Consider the following 17,709-nt stretch of genomic DNA (forward strand, 5'->3'; position numbering starts at 1 on the left):
GAGTGCTGGGATTAAAGGCGTGCGCCACCACACCCGGCTTTCACAGGGCACATTTTAAAGGGTTTATTTGTTTTATTTTATTTTTATATTTTATGAGTTCAAGTGTTTTGCCAGCCCGGATGGCTCTGCACTATGTGTGTGCTGTGCCCACAGAGGCCAGAAGAGGGCAGCAGATCCCAAAGACAGGTGCTGCCTTTTCTGAGGATTTGTGTGGACTTCCCAATTATGCGAACCTCATTTGGGCACTACGATTTGTCTTTCAACCTAGAAGCTCTGCATTCTTCTTCTTCTTTTTTTGTTTGTTTTTTTTGTTTGTTTGTTTGGTTGGTTGGTTGGTTTGGTTTAGTTTAGTTTTTTTGTTGTTTTTGGTTTTTTGTTTGTTTTTCAAGACAGGTCTCCTGCAAAGTTCTTCCTCTGCCTTCCTACTCTGAGTCCCGGGGAGCAGTGCCCTTCCTTCTCTATGGGACACGTCCTCCTGTCTTATAGGTCCGCTACCTTATAACTGTCCCCGGCCTCCACTGACCTTCAAATCCCACATCTGTGACTTCAGTCCTGTTGTCTAATAGAACTGCCCCGTATAGACCAACAGAACAGACATTGGCAGAACCACTAGTTACTGAGCACTTGCTGCGAGCCAGCCACGATGACTGCATGTCCAAGAATGAGCAGCCGAGGGTACAAGTGTGAGGACCTGAGTTCAAATCCCGAGAACCCACTTAAAAACTAGATGTGTAGCACCAAAGTCTATATAATCCTGTGGCTCTGGGGGGCAGGAGGGAGCAGGAGATGGTGGGTAGATGGCCTGCCTTACGCAGTAGAGACTAGCAAGACCCTATCTAAAGCAATGTGGTGGCTGAGGACTGACCCCTGACACTGAAGTTGTCCTCGGACCTCCAAGCACACACACACACACACACACACACACCTGAGAACTAACACTGCCCATGCTAGAACTCTGGTCAGTTTAGGTACTGAAACAAATAATCAATTTGGTTTAATTTTCCAGCCGACAAAACCAAGCTAAATTTCAGTGGACACATGTACCATTAAAGGTCTATATTTGAACTGATTAGGTAGGAACCGCACTCATTCTCAGATAATCTGTTCAACAGATGTATGTGCTAATCTCAGTTTACAAGTTAAAAAAAAAAGCCTTAATAATTCTAAACGTGAAGCAGACCCTGAGCTCTTCATATAACCACTCAGAACCCACAAGGCTAGAACTCCCTAAGAAGAAAAGGGCTTTAACTCAGACCATCCGAGAGTTTGTCCTAGGTCAGAGGTGGCAAGCATAGGCTCTATATTTTGCTAAAGCACTGGTCAGGGGATGTCGATGTTTTCCCCTGTGAACATGGAGGAAAGAAGGGCAGAGGAACAAGCCCAGCAAGCCACACCTTCCAACCCAGCTTCCTAATTCAGTAACATTAAGAACTAAGAAAGGACTGGGCTGGGGAGATGGTTCACTGGATAAAAGTACTAGCTGCATATATACACTCCTTATGAAAACACACGTGCACATGCACAGGCATGTAAGCATCAGGACCTGGGTTCAAATCCCTAGCACCCACAAAAGACAGCCTTATCTGCACATGCCTGTAACTCCAGCATTCACAGGCAGAGATAGACAAATGCCAAGAGCCTACTGGCCAGACAGCCTCGTCAGAATGGGGTTTCAGGTCCAGTGTGAAATGCAGTCTTAAGGGAGTTCGGTGGAAAGTGAGAGATACAAGAGGGCTCATAATTCTTCCTCTGGACTGGCACACACACACTCACACACACTCACACGCACACACACACACACACACACACACACACACACACACACATGCAAACAAATGCACACACATACAGGCAGCCTCACTAAAAGGATCAAACACCTTCTCCTTGTGTATATGTAAGCAAGAAGCTGCATTTCTGTTTCTTTTTAAGGAACAGGGAGTACAACGTTACTGGAAGTTTGATATTCCCTAATGAATCACACCCTTGCTCCTTTTCTCCCTCGTTCTCTTTCTAGGAGAAAAATAATAATGTTTTGTCCACTAATATCTATTCCCTTGGACTAATAAAAGCATCTCAGGATTTTCTAGGAACCAAGTGATTACTCAAAGGAAACAGTGTGTGCCTGTGAGGCCACTCGTCAGGGACTTGTAATGTGGCGGCACTTTAGGGTGGTAGTGAACGGGGCCTTTGAAGAAAGTGGGTCACTGGGATGTGTCTGTAGTGATCGTGCATTCGGTGGTACCATCTTGATTTTCCCCTTTCTCTACTTCCTGGCCACCATGGCTGAACTGTTCTGCCACGCCTTTGTCTGCCATGACAAATGGACACGTCTGAAACTGTGAGCTGAAACACATCCCGGCCCTTGGGTTTCTCTTGGGTACTTTTGTCATGGCATGCAATGGCATAAACGCAAGGCCAGGTTATTTCCCGCCAGTGCTCCTGGGATGTCTTCCATCATTTTCCAGTGCACACAAAAGATCAACTCAATTTAGCCAAACACAGTTTATCATTTTTTTTTCTGATTTTCTGATTACCTTACAGCCCAGCACATTTTTGCTCCAACCGAGTATTTATTTCTCTTGACTGCACCCAAAGAACTTTAACATTTTTAAAAATTATTAAGCTATTAATTTATAAGCCTAAAAATTTTGCTACCTATTCTTCCGAAGACGTATACTTGCAGAGAAATTCACCAGATGTATTGGCATGTGGCATACAGCCCTGAGTCTAAACTCAGAAACTCCGTCCCAGCTGGGCCCTGGCACCAGGTTAGAGAAGCAGCTATTGACACATGAGGGCTTACCTACCACAAAAATACCCAGATACCAGAACTAGTATCTGTTCTGTAGCTGTGACGGACACCCTGACACAAGCCATCCCGAGAGGAGAATCTGTATGGTTGACAATTTCATGCCCATTATTTGGGGATGACCAAAGCAGGAACTCAAAGCAGTCAGTCACATCACATCCACAGTCAAGAGTACATCCTTGCTTGCTCTCTGGTAGCTCTGTTCTAATACTGTTCAGGACCCACTGCCTAGGGAATGCTGCTGCCCACAAAGGCTGCACTGTCCTAGATCAGTTACCAGTCAAGACAATCTGCCCTCCCCAAGGCACACACACAAACCTACCCTGACCTAGGAAGTTGCTCAGTAAGACTCTTCTAACAGGCAAGCCTAGGTTGTATCAAGTTGACGGTGAAAGCTAACACGCTTCAGTTACCACATACCACATGGCCCAAAAGACAAAAGCAGGTCAAAAGGGTACCAGCTTTGTTTGACTGTTAAATAATGTGTCTGTCTGTGCTGTCACCTTCCCCAGAGTCCTCGGGTAAGGGAACCTTAAAGTCTCAGCTCATCTTCCCTTTTCAAACTTTGGACCCCAGTAATTATATTGATCAAACTATTATTAACAACACTGACTATTGTCACCTAGGAAGTTGTGAGTCAAAATTTGGGGTGGCTTTTATCATTCAAACCATACAATAACCATTGGTGGTTGACACTATCATCACAGTACCCCCTTTGAAGATGCAAAGGTCAGGAGGTGGGAGGTTAAGGCCCTACTGTAAGTTAGAAGTAAGGCAAGGCTGGAGCCAAGACCCAACTCAAGCCTCTCTGACTTCTCAAACAATACCGATAAAGGCGGTTTTCCACTTCTGGGCCAGAAATCAGAGTCTGGCTAATAGTAAAACCATTTAAAGGCTTCTGGTTTCTCGTGCCAAAATGTCACTCGAGGGTCAAGTGCCTACGAGGCTGCCTTAATTCACCAGCATTCCCCCTGACTTGCTCCTTGAGATAACCAAAGCAGAAGCGTCTTTTGGATTACAGTGAAAAGCAAGGGCCTCACTCCCTACAGTCCACACCACTCTGGCCTTGCCAAAGTCTTGCCACTCGTGGGATTCATCACACCTGAGGTACTCTGCACTTGGCAAGCTGCTCCATCTTACCAGAGAGAGCAGAAAGCAGGCAGGCAGTTAACTTGACCCTTAGAAGTCCTCTCTGGGCTTTAGGATGCAAGGAAATCCTCCGAGTCTGTGAGGATAGGATATAATACTGACTGATGCAGTGCTCACTCACTTGCCCGGACCTTAGCGACAATCTCATAATTATTCAAAAGGTACTTTCTTCACTGTGATGTGCATCGCCCATATTTTATGGAATACCAAAACTATATATTAAAATATTAAAACTAGAGGAGTCTGAGCAAAATGTTTATATGACACTCTACTTTTAAAACTTTCCCGAAAGTCTAAAATAATTACAAATTGGAAGATTTAAAAAAAATCCAAATGACCAACAGGATAATAGATTCTCCTTACAAGAGCGTCCTGAAGCATGCTGTTCAGACTGTGTTGCTAGTAGGATGTCATTGAAGGGAGGAGTGGACTAACTTTCATCCGCCAACTGCTACTGGCAGCAGGGCTCTGAGAACCTCTAGGCCAAGGTCATAAGAAGGGTCACAACTTGAAACTGCTCACCAAGACCTTTGTCAGAATGGAGCAAAACAAGGAGTTATCTCATGCCACCTCATACCTGGAGGTGAAGCAAGGGGGTAGAGGCAGAAAATAAGAGGATGCTGTGAAGAGGACGAAGAGGAACGAAGAAATATCCCCGTTACCCATATGGGATCAGGAGAAAGATGTACACATTTGTATGAGTAACTTTTTAACACAGGGGGTAAAAAAACAATACATTATACAAATAAGGTTTTTTTTTTCAAAGTTTCATAAACAACAACTACAGAGTTATCTGGTACAAGAGGAACATTTCTAAAGACTTTTAAAATCCGGGAAAAGATGCTCGGTGCCCTTGGGAATTTTGGTGAGGATGTTTTGGCGTCAGGCGCATTCAACTCAAGGGCCGCTTTCAAGGACTTGCGGGTCTCTAACTTACAGAATATTTTTAATCTTTGGCCTTAAGACTAGAACAAAAGAGATCTGCCCAGTTTAGAACCTCTTCAGGCATGAGGAAGAAGGCCTTAGACTAACAGGTGAGAAAATACCACAGTTCTGATGGGTACCGAGACAGGAGACTGCCTCTAGTAAAGGCTCCATGAGAGAGTAGAGGGAGCAGCTAGGTGGGAGATTTAGGGTCTGCTCTGACTTGTGGAGCTCCTGTGAGACTTCCTTCCTGAGCAGCTGCAGGGACCAGGTAGCAAGCAATCCTACAGGGGAGACCGCCTAGAACCACGAGGGAACTCTGAGATTAAAAAAACAAACAAACAAACAAACAAACAAACCAAAAAAACGAAAAAGACAAAATTAAGGCCAGCGAGATGGCTGGCTTCGTGAATAAAGGTAGTTGTGCCAATCCAGACAAGCTGAGTTGGGTTCCCAGAAGTCACAGGGTAGCAGGAGAAACTCCTGAAAGTCCACACACACACACATGTTGTGTCACACACATACCTCAGTATTCTAACCCCTATTTCAGAGACTATGATGACATATGATATATGACTTTTACATCCAACAATACATGGCTAATTAGGGATCATCCCCCATGTTACTTTTTCATTAAAACAATGAAGGTAAATTATCCAAGAATAAAGCACAGCCCCGAGGCAGAATCAAAACGCGGTCAATGAGCCAAGCGTGGTGGCGCACACATGCAATCCTGGCATTTGATGGATGGAGGCAGGAGATCCGGAGTCCAAGGTCACCCTCTACTACATAGTGAACTTAAGGCAAACCTCGGCTACGTAAGACCCTATCTCCAAAGAAACCAAAAGCAAGCTAACAGAAACAACTTTCATTGCTCCTTCAAAGCTGTATTTCCAAGGCTGTGCCCACTTACATCTTATTAGTGGTGTCGTTGCATGGAGGAAGAGTTAAGTAAAGAATGTTTTTAAATTCCAATTATTCTCCTGAACGCAAAGAAAACATTAAATTCTGGCACACTGCATTGAACACAACAGCTTCTAAGTCCGACGTGGAGTTCTACCCGACTTACCCCAGCAGCCTCATAGACTACAGGCCATACCGTCCAAGGTTTCTTCCATTTACATTCAAGTAGAATAATTTACTAGGACACCAATAGGTCTTTCTACTCAAAACCAGAATTTGCTAAGAAAAACAAAATTAATTTGCCTTCATATTCATCAAAAGCAAAGGCAGTCATTAAGGTTTGAAACATAACAGTCGCCCTCCGACTCTCAGAACGGCTAGTGAGGAGGACCACGAAGATGAGCCAAGGCTAGCACAGCTCATTTCTAGGTTCAGAGAAGGAAGCCACATAATTTAAGACAAACACCTGGAAAAGGGGGAGGGAGCAGTATTTTGTTTTTACCTCAAAAAAAAAAAGTAGGCAGACATGCAGCAAATCACATCGCGGGGATACTCAATTATCTGAACACACTAATTAAGTAAATGTAATCAACTGGCTTTCAGTCCTCTCCTTGCCTGGTGCACATTTCTAGAGCACTGCTCTCCTCTTCCCTTGCTCCTCACAGCGGGCTGGCTATATGGTGCAGCAGAGGGAAACAAACACGAACAGATCTTTTTGCTGATGGCAGGAGTTTCTCACGCTCGGGGCAGAGGAACCCACACCATGGTGAAGGCAGCCCCGGCTGTAGATTTTAATTACCCTCCTCACCAATTTTGCAGAGGAGACTTAAAGTTCAATTAGGTAATATGACGCTCGGTTAGGGTGTTTTCATAAAACTGGGCACAGGCTTTCAAGTAGTAAATATGCAGCCGTGACAGGATTAAATATTCATGAAATCAAGATCGACTGGAAGGCTGGGGATATCAGACTATTAAAATTCATATAGTTTCCACAACGTAAATCTTGTATCCACTTGTAAAGGTACCCCGTTCTGGTCTGATTTGGAGTGTGTTCAGATACCAACTCCTGTGTAGCTTACCATTTAAATAACAATATTGATTTTTTGTAGATAAACAACAACCCCGATTCTTACCTCTGGTTTCAAAATGCAGAAACAATTTTAAGCATTTGCAAAGCCAAACTTAAGGATCCGTCTGCTGACGGAGAACAGCAACACTCCATGCGATCCCAGCATGCACCAGCTATGTGTTTAATCTACTGGTGTTTTAGCAAAGGTCCAAAGGAAATCAAGGTGTTCCCAAGGAGGAGCATTACGGGAGCTGTGGCTGCTTCCACCTAACAGAAGTGCCTATCTGCCTGGACGCTTCCTTGAGACAACGTGGAAATAAAGTACATTGACTCTTCTTGGGTTCCAATATTCTGATTTGCTGAACCAACTTTCCCCCAATATTATCAGTTGCTTTCAAAATGCTTTAACAAACACGTGCGCGCTTGATACCTATGGAACTAAACAACTAGCTTCCACCAAACTCAACTCAGGAGCGTGGGCAGAGGCCGAAAGATCAGACACGGAACTCTCTGGATACTGCCGAAGCATCGTCTTCAGTGCCATTTCCCCTACTGTACAATTTTCTCAGCAGACGAAACATCAGCACCAGAGAATGACATCTCAACCATTTCTTACTTGAATTCAATTACCTAAAGAACTCCACACAGTCAGGCGCAGGTCTCCCCTGGTCTACAATGACACAGCAGGGCTGCAAAGGACTCCCAGGGTTCATCTGCCGCCAGGCACTGGGTCCCTGCCCTCCTGGAGAGGAGGGTGCCCGCTGAGAAGGACCACCTCCAGCCTCGAGCTCCGGGAAGCAAGGCTGTCCAATCTGAAACAAGCCAAACTTTGCTCCCATCAGTAGGTGCATGTCACCTCCCCTCCAAGAGTCTAGGAAGCCACTTGCCAGGTCTTAAGGCACCCTTCCCTTAGACCCACAGCATCTAAAGGCGAGTCTCAGCTCTGCCCCGCCCGCGGCTTCAGCCCTGCCCTCAGCCTCCTCGCATCGCGTGTACCACGACTTCCCCTGCACACATCACTGAACACCGAAACCAGAGCAGACTTCTTTCTGCACACGCCTTCCAGTTGAGAAACTCACTACCGGCGTGGATTCCTTTAAATCCCACGCCTTCTCCAATCTGCCACCCCACCCCCCACACAAACGAGGTAAGGGGGTTGGGAACGGAGGGGTTAAAGAGACGGCCACTACTAGTCCTTCTCCGTCTGGTTCAAAAGATGTCACGGCGGCCACACCGCGGACCTTACCTTGCTCTCCCCCCTCTCGCCGTTGGGTCTCGCCTCCGGATCGTCGCTGTCCTCAGCACCCGCACTCTCGCCGGGCACTTCATCCTGAGCCAGCTGCTGCTGGGGCTGCGGCTGGGGCTGGGGCGGTTGTGGCGGCGCCTGGCAGGCTCCGCCAGCCCCCTGGGAGCGGGGGATGGGCTCCGGGCGCGGAGAAACTCCCTCCACATCCATCTCCATCTTCCCATTCACTGGAGGGCAAGACAAAAGCGGAGCGGAGACTTGGCAGCGGCGCCCGGCGGCTCCTCAGCGGCCCGTGGCACGCATGGCTCGCCGAGGAGGGGCCGCCTCGCGCGCGCCCTCCCTCCTGCCACCCTTCGCCCGCACTCCCCGCGGCTCGGCTCCGGCGCTGCGGGGCGTCTGGGCCCGGGAGCCCGTGAGGAGCGGGTGGCCGCGTGTCCTTGGAGCGCTGGCCTTCAGGCGCCCCCCGGCAGTCCCGCTACACCGAGCGCATCCTGGCGGTGGCAGGGCGCCTCCCAGCCGCGCGCCCCAACCAGCCCTGGGGACAGCCCCAGGGACTTGTTCTCCTTATCCTCGATCCCAGATCCGAGATCCTCGATCAGCCGGCGTCTCCCGCCCCACCCCCTTGGGTGTTTCACCTCCCTTCCAACCTTTTGAACAAAGTTACTGGAAGAACAAACCAGATGGGCCGGGTTTGCCTGGCAGCACTGACAGGGATAGGGAATGTCAGGTGTAAGTGAGAGAGATCTCACACCCCCAGCCCGCTGACCAAGCAGCAACCTTATCTGTCGCCCCTTTCCCAGAGCAGAGGAACCAAAGAAAGGAGGGGTGTTCCAACCTATGCATGAGGATATCAGGGAACACTAGGAAAGGGGTAAGAGTGGCTGAAGGGACCACTCCAATCCCAGGTAACTACCACCTCCTGACCCTGGTTTGCCCTCCTCTAGCCACCAAGAGTGTCTCCCTGAATGCCTGCATGTGTCTCCCAGAGTCCAGTATCCCCTGTCTGCCCTGATGCTGATGGCTCTGGACAGGAGTGCAGCCCTCTACTAGAGACCCAGAGCACAGAAGCAGCCAGGATCAAATTCCAGGCAGGAAACAGACCTTACAAGACCGTCCTTGTCTTGGGCACATCACAGGTTAAAACTGGGCAGGGGTGGGGCTCATCCTGACCAGCCTCATTGCGCTGAGTTTGGCACCAAGGTTTGCCTTGGAGGGTCAATGAAGGAGGAAGAGAAGTGGGGTGTATGTAGCTGCCAGGCTTTTACTGCAATGTGCCCTGGGGTGGGCGTGCGCCAGCTGGGCGCCTGCTCTCCCAAGTGGCCAGTTCTCTCAAGCAAGCTGGGCATATTTTATAAGAGGCGAGCTAGGGGCAGGCAGTGAAGTGCTCTGTAAATACAGAGTTGGCAAGAATGCACCTGGACAGCCTTAAATTGGACTCCCTGTCAGCCAGGCTTATCAATTCGGTGCTGTTCACATAGAACTTAAGAGTTGCTGGGATAGTGTCAGTGGTTCTGAGCCCCAAAGTGCCAAAAAACTCATAGGTTGAGCCAATAGACTTGGCTTCTATTTCCAAGTCCTAAGAACTGGAGGTGCTCAGGTGGGGAGGCCTACTTCCCTTGGCTTTCATTCCAGTGGCCTGACCCTGGGCCTTGAGTATTTACGCTTGGCATGTTGGAACTCACCCACCTTGGGTGTGGGGAGGGTCTGGGAGCACCTGCAGGTAGGGGTAAGACTCCAGAGCAGATTCCAGACTCTTGCCTTCAGAGAGCAGAAGCTCCTGGAGTTGTTCCAGCAAGTGGCCACATCCCTGTCTTCAGCTCTCTTGGAGGTCTCTGCATGCGGCTACCCACCATCCTCTCCGCTTCTCTCACACCAAACTCAGCAGCTGCCTTGTAATGGAGGAGGACAGGCTGCCCCTGACTGTTGCTGTCTCCTCTGGACATTACTGACAAGACTCACTCCAATCATGATAAAGATCACAGGTGGGTGAGAAGGAGCCCTTGGCAGAAACCTTTTACTGGGTCAAATCTGTAACACCAGAGAGGGTTAGCAGCTCCAAGCTCAGCTCATTACAAAGCCAGAAAGGGGGTGTGGCAAGGCTGTAGCAGATAAAGGCCAAACTGTAATTGGCACCAACCCTAGCCTTCAAATCACAGACATTCTGTAGAGAGAGATGACCAAGGAAGCCTCCTCCCTGCCCCCAGTCAGAACAGCTACAGGTAAGCAGGGTCGAGAGTTCACCCAGGCTTGTGTTGAAGTTGGTATCTTCCTGCCCTTCTGTAGGTTGTTAGAGGTGGATTGGAGGTTCTACCTGGAAGAAGGCCCCCTAAAGGGGGAATGGCATCTTTTGTAGCATCCATGGTTAACATCAATACACAGCCCAACTGCTCCAGTGTTCTTACAGAGACTGGACAGTGTCAAAGGTAGTGTGGGGGTGCTCTGTCCAGCCGGCTGCCTATGCAGGGGCTGCTGGAAGGACAGCTCTGGGCTTAGGGACACTGGGACTATGGAAAGAGTCTGTGAGCTGCCACTTCAGAGATCCGGTGATCTTCTCTGGACATGAAAGGTGGGTCACAATGAAGACTTAGACAAAGGTCCCTTTGCTAGCAAGCTTACATTCCCAGGGAAAGAGATAAACAGGGTCCTAAGTCAGGCCGAGTCACTCTGACCCATTTCTGAGTGAGCAGAGTGACTACTGGTTTCCACTTGGTCTGAGAGTAGCTTAGGGCGTGTGTTGTGGGACCTGCATCAGCAACTTTGCACATCTGAGAGCGACCCTGGAGAAGGAAGTTTTGAAGAACCTGTTTAACGTTAGTCATTTGTTCTTGGTTTTGAGTTCTAAAATGCCCCCTATTCATCAGAAGATAAATGAATTGCCCATGTGTTTTCTAGTAGAGTGGCCTTTCCCTCAGCACACAGTGTAGACTATATCATGTGTGCCTGACGGAACTGGGTAGCTGCACTGCCCACCCAGCTGCTCTGCCGTGCCTGACACAACTTTCTCACACCAGGGCACGTAAGTCCGATGGCTAAGTTACACCGGGACAGGCTCCTAGAAAGCAGAGGGTCTGGAGGATGGCTTTGCCAAATCTCCATTGTTGGGTTTTTATTTTCGTTATTTCTAAAAGCTCCATTTCAAGTTTATTTTCTAGACTGAGAACTCACCAGATGACACAATGAGCTTGCTTATCCTGATGCGCTCGACTTTTAAATGACGTCATGACCCCGAGGGTTGGTATGAATGAGTCTAGATAGTGAGGCTGAGGCCTGCACAAAGGCTCTGTGAGTAAACTTTCCCCCTGCCAATCCCAGTAATGCACACCTGGTCCCCAAAGTGTGGTGAGACAGACCCCCAGAGAGCTGTCCTCTGACACCCCAACATTTGCTGTGGCATACCTATCCCCCACTTCCAAAATATTTATTGCAAAATTTTAAAAAAGAAATGAAGAAAGCAGAGCTATGTTCCTCTGTGGGTGTTCCTTACCCCCACTTCCTCTCCAGCACCCACTAATAAACCAAGAGTTCTTACAGGGGTCTTATTAAGGTAAATTAGATTAACTGTGTAATGTGCTTAGACAATCACACAGCACTCGGCCCTGTCTGTTGAGCCAGGAGCAGGGGGAGGACGGAGAGTCTCTGTACTGGATAGTCTTGTGTCAACTTGACACAGCTGGAGTTATCACAGAGAAAGGAGCTTCAGTTGAGGGAATGCCTCCATGAGATCCAACTGTAAGGCATTTTCTCAATTAGTGATCAAGGGGGAAAGGCCNCTTGTGGGTGGTACCATCTCTGGGCTGGTAGTCTTGGGTTCTATAAGAGAGCAGGCTGAGCAAGCCAGAGGAAGCAAGCCAGTAAAGAACATCCCTCCATGGCCTCTGCAACAGCTCCTGCTTTCTGACCTGCTTGAGTTCCAGTCCTTACTTCCTTTGGTGATGAACAGCAGTATGGAAGTGTAAGCCGAATAAACCCTTTCCTCCCCAACTTGCTTCTTGGTCATGATGTTTGTGCAGGAATAGAAACCCTGACTAAGACAGTCTCCCTGACCGTGGATCTGAGGACCTTGGTTCCCAAGGAACCAAGGAAGTAAACACAAGTTATCGCCACTTGATTTCTCTGCAAGGCGCTTGGCGTCGTTGTTGTGCGAGGAACTTTTGAATCTGACAGATTTTTCCTTCTGTACTGCAGAAATACAAATCACATGTCAGTTCAGACAGGAGCCGGGAGAACTGTTAAGTTAATATTCTTCCATGCTTGTTACTTCCAAAATGTGTTTGTGAACTTTTTTCAAGGCTCAGATGAAGATTAAATAAGAAAGAAAGATAAAATACTGCAACTAATTTTTTTCTAAATTTAGGCATGTGCTTTTTAAAGGCTCCTATTGTCCTATGCAAATATTATTTTCTTTCTCTTGCCCCTGTAATTATTTGGGGGGCATGTATGTCTTTTAGCATCTGTCATAAGTAAATACGGACTCGGAAAATATATTACATTTCAGAACTGTTGATTGCACCTAATTATGCATGTAAATTGCTACTCCAAGGCTGCAAACAGCTTGCAACATTTAGAAAATTTTGCCCTACTAGTCATCTGAGGTGTGTATAGTGCTTCGTGTTGCCTGAAGTGACACGTTACATGCCTGGTAACAGCCCATTAACAGTGAGTCTGAGGGCTTTCGACCTTTTGCTGTCTCTCTCGGAAGACTAGGATTCGTGGATCATCACTTAACAAAATGTACCTTCTTCTGACTGACACCTGAACATTTGATCTTTTCGTGACTCACTAAAACTACAGAATGTCCTCTGAATTAGTTGGTCCAGACTCTTGTGCCTCAAACAGTAGTCAGGAAACCGAGAGCAACCAACCTGAGCCTCCAGGAGATTGAAGGAAATGGGTTCTTGGGCCATGCCATAGCAAGCCTGTCACTCAGAGTTCGCATCTAACAAGACCTGCAGGCGATCCCTACAGACAATGGGTTTAAGGAAAATGTCCACCATGTCTGTCCTGTGGCTCTTCCCTACTTATATGTGGCGTGCACAGTCATTCTCCCAGACTACCTAGAAAACACTCATTGGGAAGTCTCAAAGTGGTGCTGTGAGATGTTCCATGGGTAAAACTGCATGCCTCGAAGGCCTGGTGACTGAGGGTGATCCTAGGAATCCAGCCATGGAAGTACACCAACTGCCAAAATGGTCTTCTGACCCCTTTATGCACAGTATTATACACAAGCATGTGTACACACACACATACATACACACACAGAAGTGCACAGGCACACAGAAGGTCATCAACATATATACACATACACACAGACACGCACACATACACACAGAGACACACACAGAAACACACACACATACACTGAGACACACACAAGAAGCACACAGACAGATATACACATACACAGACATACATACAGACACACTCACACAGACAACACACACTTATACACAGACACATAGACACATACACAGACCACACACACATACACCAACACACTTATGCACAGAGAGAGACACACACACAGACACATATACACATGCACAGACACACTCACTCAGACACACATATGATAAAAATATGTAAAACGCAGGGTGACTCCTCCTCTTCTCACGGCATTCTCTGTCTCACACTCCCTGTCCCTCCCCACAGGCCTCCCTGCGTACTTGAAAGCTTCCTGAATGAAGAGCAGAGCCATGTTTCATAGTTCGGGTGATTGAGAAAGAAGTATGGACTCTTCTAAAATCAAGAGACACTAGCCTAAGAGCAACGTGTCCTGAATAAGGAGCCTTCTGCAGACATGTGACACGTTTGGTCACCTGTGCCCTTCTCCTTGAGACTGGAAACCCCAGTCTCTCTCTGCTGGGACTACCACAGTCTTGAGATACAGGCCAACAAGGACAAGTTTGTGTCTGTGTAAAGAAACATCTAGCAAAACCTCAATAATTTGAAATAAATTTGCACTAAGTTATGGAGCCCAGTGGTTTTAGGGAATATCAGAAATCACTAATGAATGTCTTTGAAGTGCACATGTACATAAACCAACCAGCTGATCTTTTCAGTTTTTAAGGCAGAGTCTCTCTGTGACTCATTTAGGATTTGGTATGTAGGTTCGTTAGCTTCAAACTTTCAGTCCTCCTGCCTGGGCCTCCCACAAACGCATGCACACGTGTGTATACGTCAGAAGTTGGTAAATGGTGTTCCTCTCTCTGTTTTAAGCATCTATTAATGGACTTGGAACCCAGAACTCATCGATTGACATTTTGGCTACACTGTCTGGACAGCAAGGCCCCAGATCAGCCTATGTCTGCCCTCTAACTCACACCCTTACTGGAATTATATACTGTGCCACCATGCCTGGCTTTTATTTAGGGGTCCAAACTCGGGTCCTCATGTTTGGGTAGGAAGTACTTCCCCTGCCTCTGAATTGTTGATGCAGGGACTTTCTGCATACAAAAATCACCTAGAGAACGCTACAACTCGTCCATGTGGCCCCTGTGCTTGTTGTGTTCCAACCTTAAGGACTTATATCCAGAAGCAGTTTTCACACCCACACCACACGGGAAACCTTTACAGGCTTCAGTTCATAAAGACTGAACGGCCGAAAATTCAGGCTGTTTGGAGGTGCAAATGGAAGCAAAGGTAGGTAGGGGGTGAGGCTGTTCTGTTTGTTTTTAGACCAGAGTTTTATGTAGCCCAGGCTAGCCTCAAACACTCCCAAGTGCCTGTATTATAAAGGTACAATTCCATATGTGGTACATGGGCCGTTTTTAAGCCTTTAGGTGGTAACCAGGCATACTCACAACTTAGAATTGTGCCTTCATGGACTAGAAATAGCAGCTGGGATCTTCTTAGCTATGCTAAGCTCCCCTCTATCAGAAATGAAAGAGGACAGAGTGCTGCACTGTGCCTTGTCACAGGGCAACGTTGTGATGCACCTGCCGGTTCCAGGGCCATTACTGTGATTAAAGGTTCTCTATGGCTGCATGTTAGAGTCATTGTGAAGGTGTCAAAAAAATACTGTTTTTTCCCCATTAATCAGTGAAATAAAAATCTGAGGGCAAAATGAAACCTGGTGATGTTAAAAGTTTCCCCAGGTAATTCCAGTTGTGCAGACGGAGATGAACAGCATCTCCATAGACTGAATGGTTACGTATGCAAATTGTGTTTCCATGGAGCCGCCCTTTCTCCAGAGTCTTTTTTTTTTCTTTTCTTTTTTCCTAATTCTTCCTTAATCTGAAGAGATGGAATGACTGGGAAGGTAAATGAGAGCGACTTCCAGCCCAATTAGCACAGGTGCAAATTAGCCTGCTCACAGTGTTTTCTGACAGGTCACCCCTTTCTCTCCCACCCCCTTTGCTTTCTGGTGACGTGACAGTGACAGCACTTTCTCCTTGCTGCAGTAAGACTTTGATGTGACAAGTCCCAGCTGAGGTGGACCAGCCTGTGGGGACTCAGGACTCTCTGCGTAGGTTTCTGAGCTACCACAGAGGATGTCCCTGTGGGTGAGAGGTTTAAGAGAACCTTGCTGCCCAAACTGTGGTTCACAGACCTGGGGCATCAACAGCACCAGGGAATCAGGGACAAGCGCTGTAGCATCCCTGGGCCTTGGGATCCTCCCTGTAGCATCCTTCAAATCAGCACCTGCAGTTCAAGGATCCCTGGTAGACAGCCAGCCTGCAAGCCTTCAGAAGCTCAACTACAGCAGGCAAATGGAAGACACAGAGAACCGTTACCCACCAACCTGATCCTACCTCATCCAGAATCCTCACAACTCTGTAATACAAAGAACACCTTAATACATATATATTATATACATACATATTATATTAAGCAATATTGTACACACATATATTTATATATTGTTTAGATAATATTTGTTTATAATATATAAACAATATATAAAAATTGTTTTAAATGTAAATATATAAAATTGCTTTAAATATATACACATATAGACAATATATATAGTTTACATATACCACATATATGTTTATGGTATATATTGTTTTTCGTTTCTGACACATATTGTGTGCTGAGCACTCGGCCTGGCCCCAGGGTCCCTTTTTTCACCCCTCCTTTCATTGATTCACCCCTGTTCCCTTACTTAACTTCACTTGTGCTCTTAATCTATATAATCATGATTATTTATGATTGTATAAAATCCAGGGACCAGAAATGTGGGTAAACATACAAAATCGGTCTTTCTGTTCTGAGACTGGTTTAATTCGTTTAATCTGATTGTCTCTGTTTTGTTCATTTTCCACAAAGGATATAACTGTGTGAAAACTTCCATTGAGTGTATACACATTTTCCTTACGTATTCGGTGATGCTGGGCACTAAGTTAGTTCCACCTTAGCTACAGTGACAAGGGCTGCAGTAAACTCGGGTGTGCAGGTGTCTCTGTAGTCTGATGATCTGGAGTTCTTCAGGACCCTCTAGAACTCACTCCTGTGGGCGATGCTCCTGTTGACAAGAAAATCCTATCAACATTGCTCATTCCATCTGAGGTTAGCATCACTGTCCACTGGAACTTTCTTTGATGACAGAAATGCTCTTTGTGAGTTTCAGTAGGGAGCCTCCCTCCCATATGTGGCTGTGAGTACATGAGTTATGGCTAGTGTGACTCAGAAACTGGACTTTAATTTGATTTCTTTCTAATTGATTTACACTTAAGTAGCTTCATATATATGGTCAGTGGCTCCAGTGTGTTGGACAACACAGTTCCGACGTGACCATCCTTCCTCCTGCAGAGCCTCTCCCATGTTGTCCCCAGGTTGAACACTTGCCCGTCCTACCCTGCTTTGTATGTATTAATCCCCGCTGAATTCACCAAGATGAAAAACATCTGCTTTGCCACCTAATTTGCATAATAAGTAACATTATGCTTATTATTTTGAATGAGAAGAGCGTAACTTGAATTAAATGCCACCAAAAAGTTGTCAAAACCTCTTTCATAGCATTCATAACTGTGTGGCTTTGATTTTGCAGCCTTTCAAACGTCAGCAGGCATGGGGCACATTAACTGCTTTAAGGACAAAAGACTGCAGATGGATTCGGGGTAGAGGAGACATCAAGATGCCCACGAGCCGAGGCATCTCAGTGCACAGGGGGAAAAGCTGTGTGTGTTGGGAGTAAACACCAGGTCATGAGGATTACCCTCAACGTGGAGGGTGAAACACACAATGAGCGAGGTCATCAAGCCAGAGAACACTGAATAAAAGCTCAAACAGAACTGTACTCAACAATGAGTCTGACTGTAAGTATCTGATCTGTGGAACTGATGGAACAGGGACCATGAGATGTGTTAAGAGGAAAGGAAAGACAGGCAATGAGACATAGACAAAAAAGACTAAACAACCCCTGTTTAAGAATGAGAAGTGTTAGTCAGCACCCGCACACACACACTCACACATGCACGCACATGCATGCACGCACACCTCACTAGGAGGATACACACTGCTTCTAAGCCAGAGCAGTCCCAGCTCATCCAAGGAAGGGATACAAACACTAGGAAAATGGCTCACCCAGCTCTGTGCATCCCCAGCTAAGATTTGCTATTGGGAGATTCATGGTAATTCCTACAGAGGATTGTGTAGCTAAGGGCACCA

General features: G+C 46.8%; 1 protein-coding gene and 1 long non-coding RNA gene across 3 annotated transcripts in view; both read right to left on the reverse strand.

Annotated features, from left to right (window-relative positions):
- The window catches only part of LOC115031911, a 163,000-nt gene extending 154,833 nt beyond the window's left edge, over positions 1-8,167 (reverse strand). Inside the window, exon 1 of the long non-coding RNA XR_003837547.1 lies at positions 8,101-8,167. This is a non-coding gene — a long non-coding RNA (uncharacterized LOC115031911). The remainder of the gene's footprint in view (positions 1-8,100) is intronic.
- A 127-nt stretch (positions 8,168-8,294) lies between these two features.
- The window catches only part of Zcwpw2 (zinc finger CW-type and PWWP domain containing 2), a 159,435-nt gene continuing 150,020 nt past the window's right edge, over positions 8,295-17,709 (reverse strand). Inside the window, exon 10 of one of the 2 annotated variants that reach the window (XM_029481342.1) lies at positions 8,295-8,327. The gene's annotated coding sequence lies outside the window, so the exon portion shown is untranslated. Of the gene's footprint in view, positions 8,328-16,247; positions 16,565-17,709 lie in introns of those variants that run through there. The other variant, XM_029481341.1, reaches the window with a different exon arrangement.

The sequence above is a fragment of the Mus caroli genome, chromosome 9 (assembly GCF_900094665.2).
Source record: "Mus caroli chromosome 9, CAROLI_EIJ_v1.1, whole genome shotgun sequence".
Taxonomy (NCBI): Eukaryota; Metazoa; Chordata; class Mammalia; order Rodentia; family Muridae; genus Mus; species Mus caroli.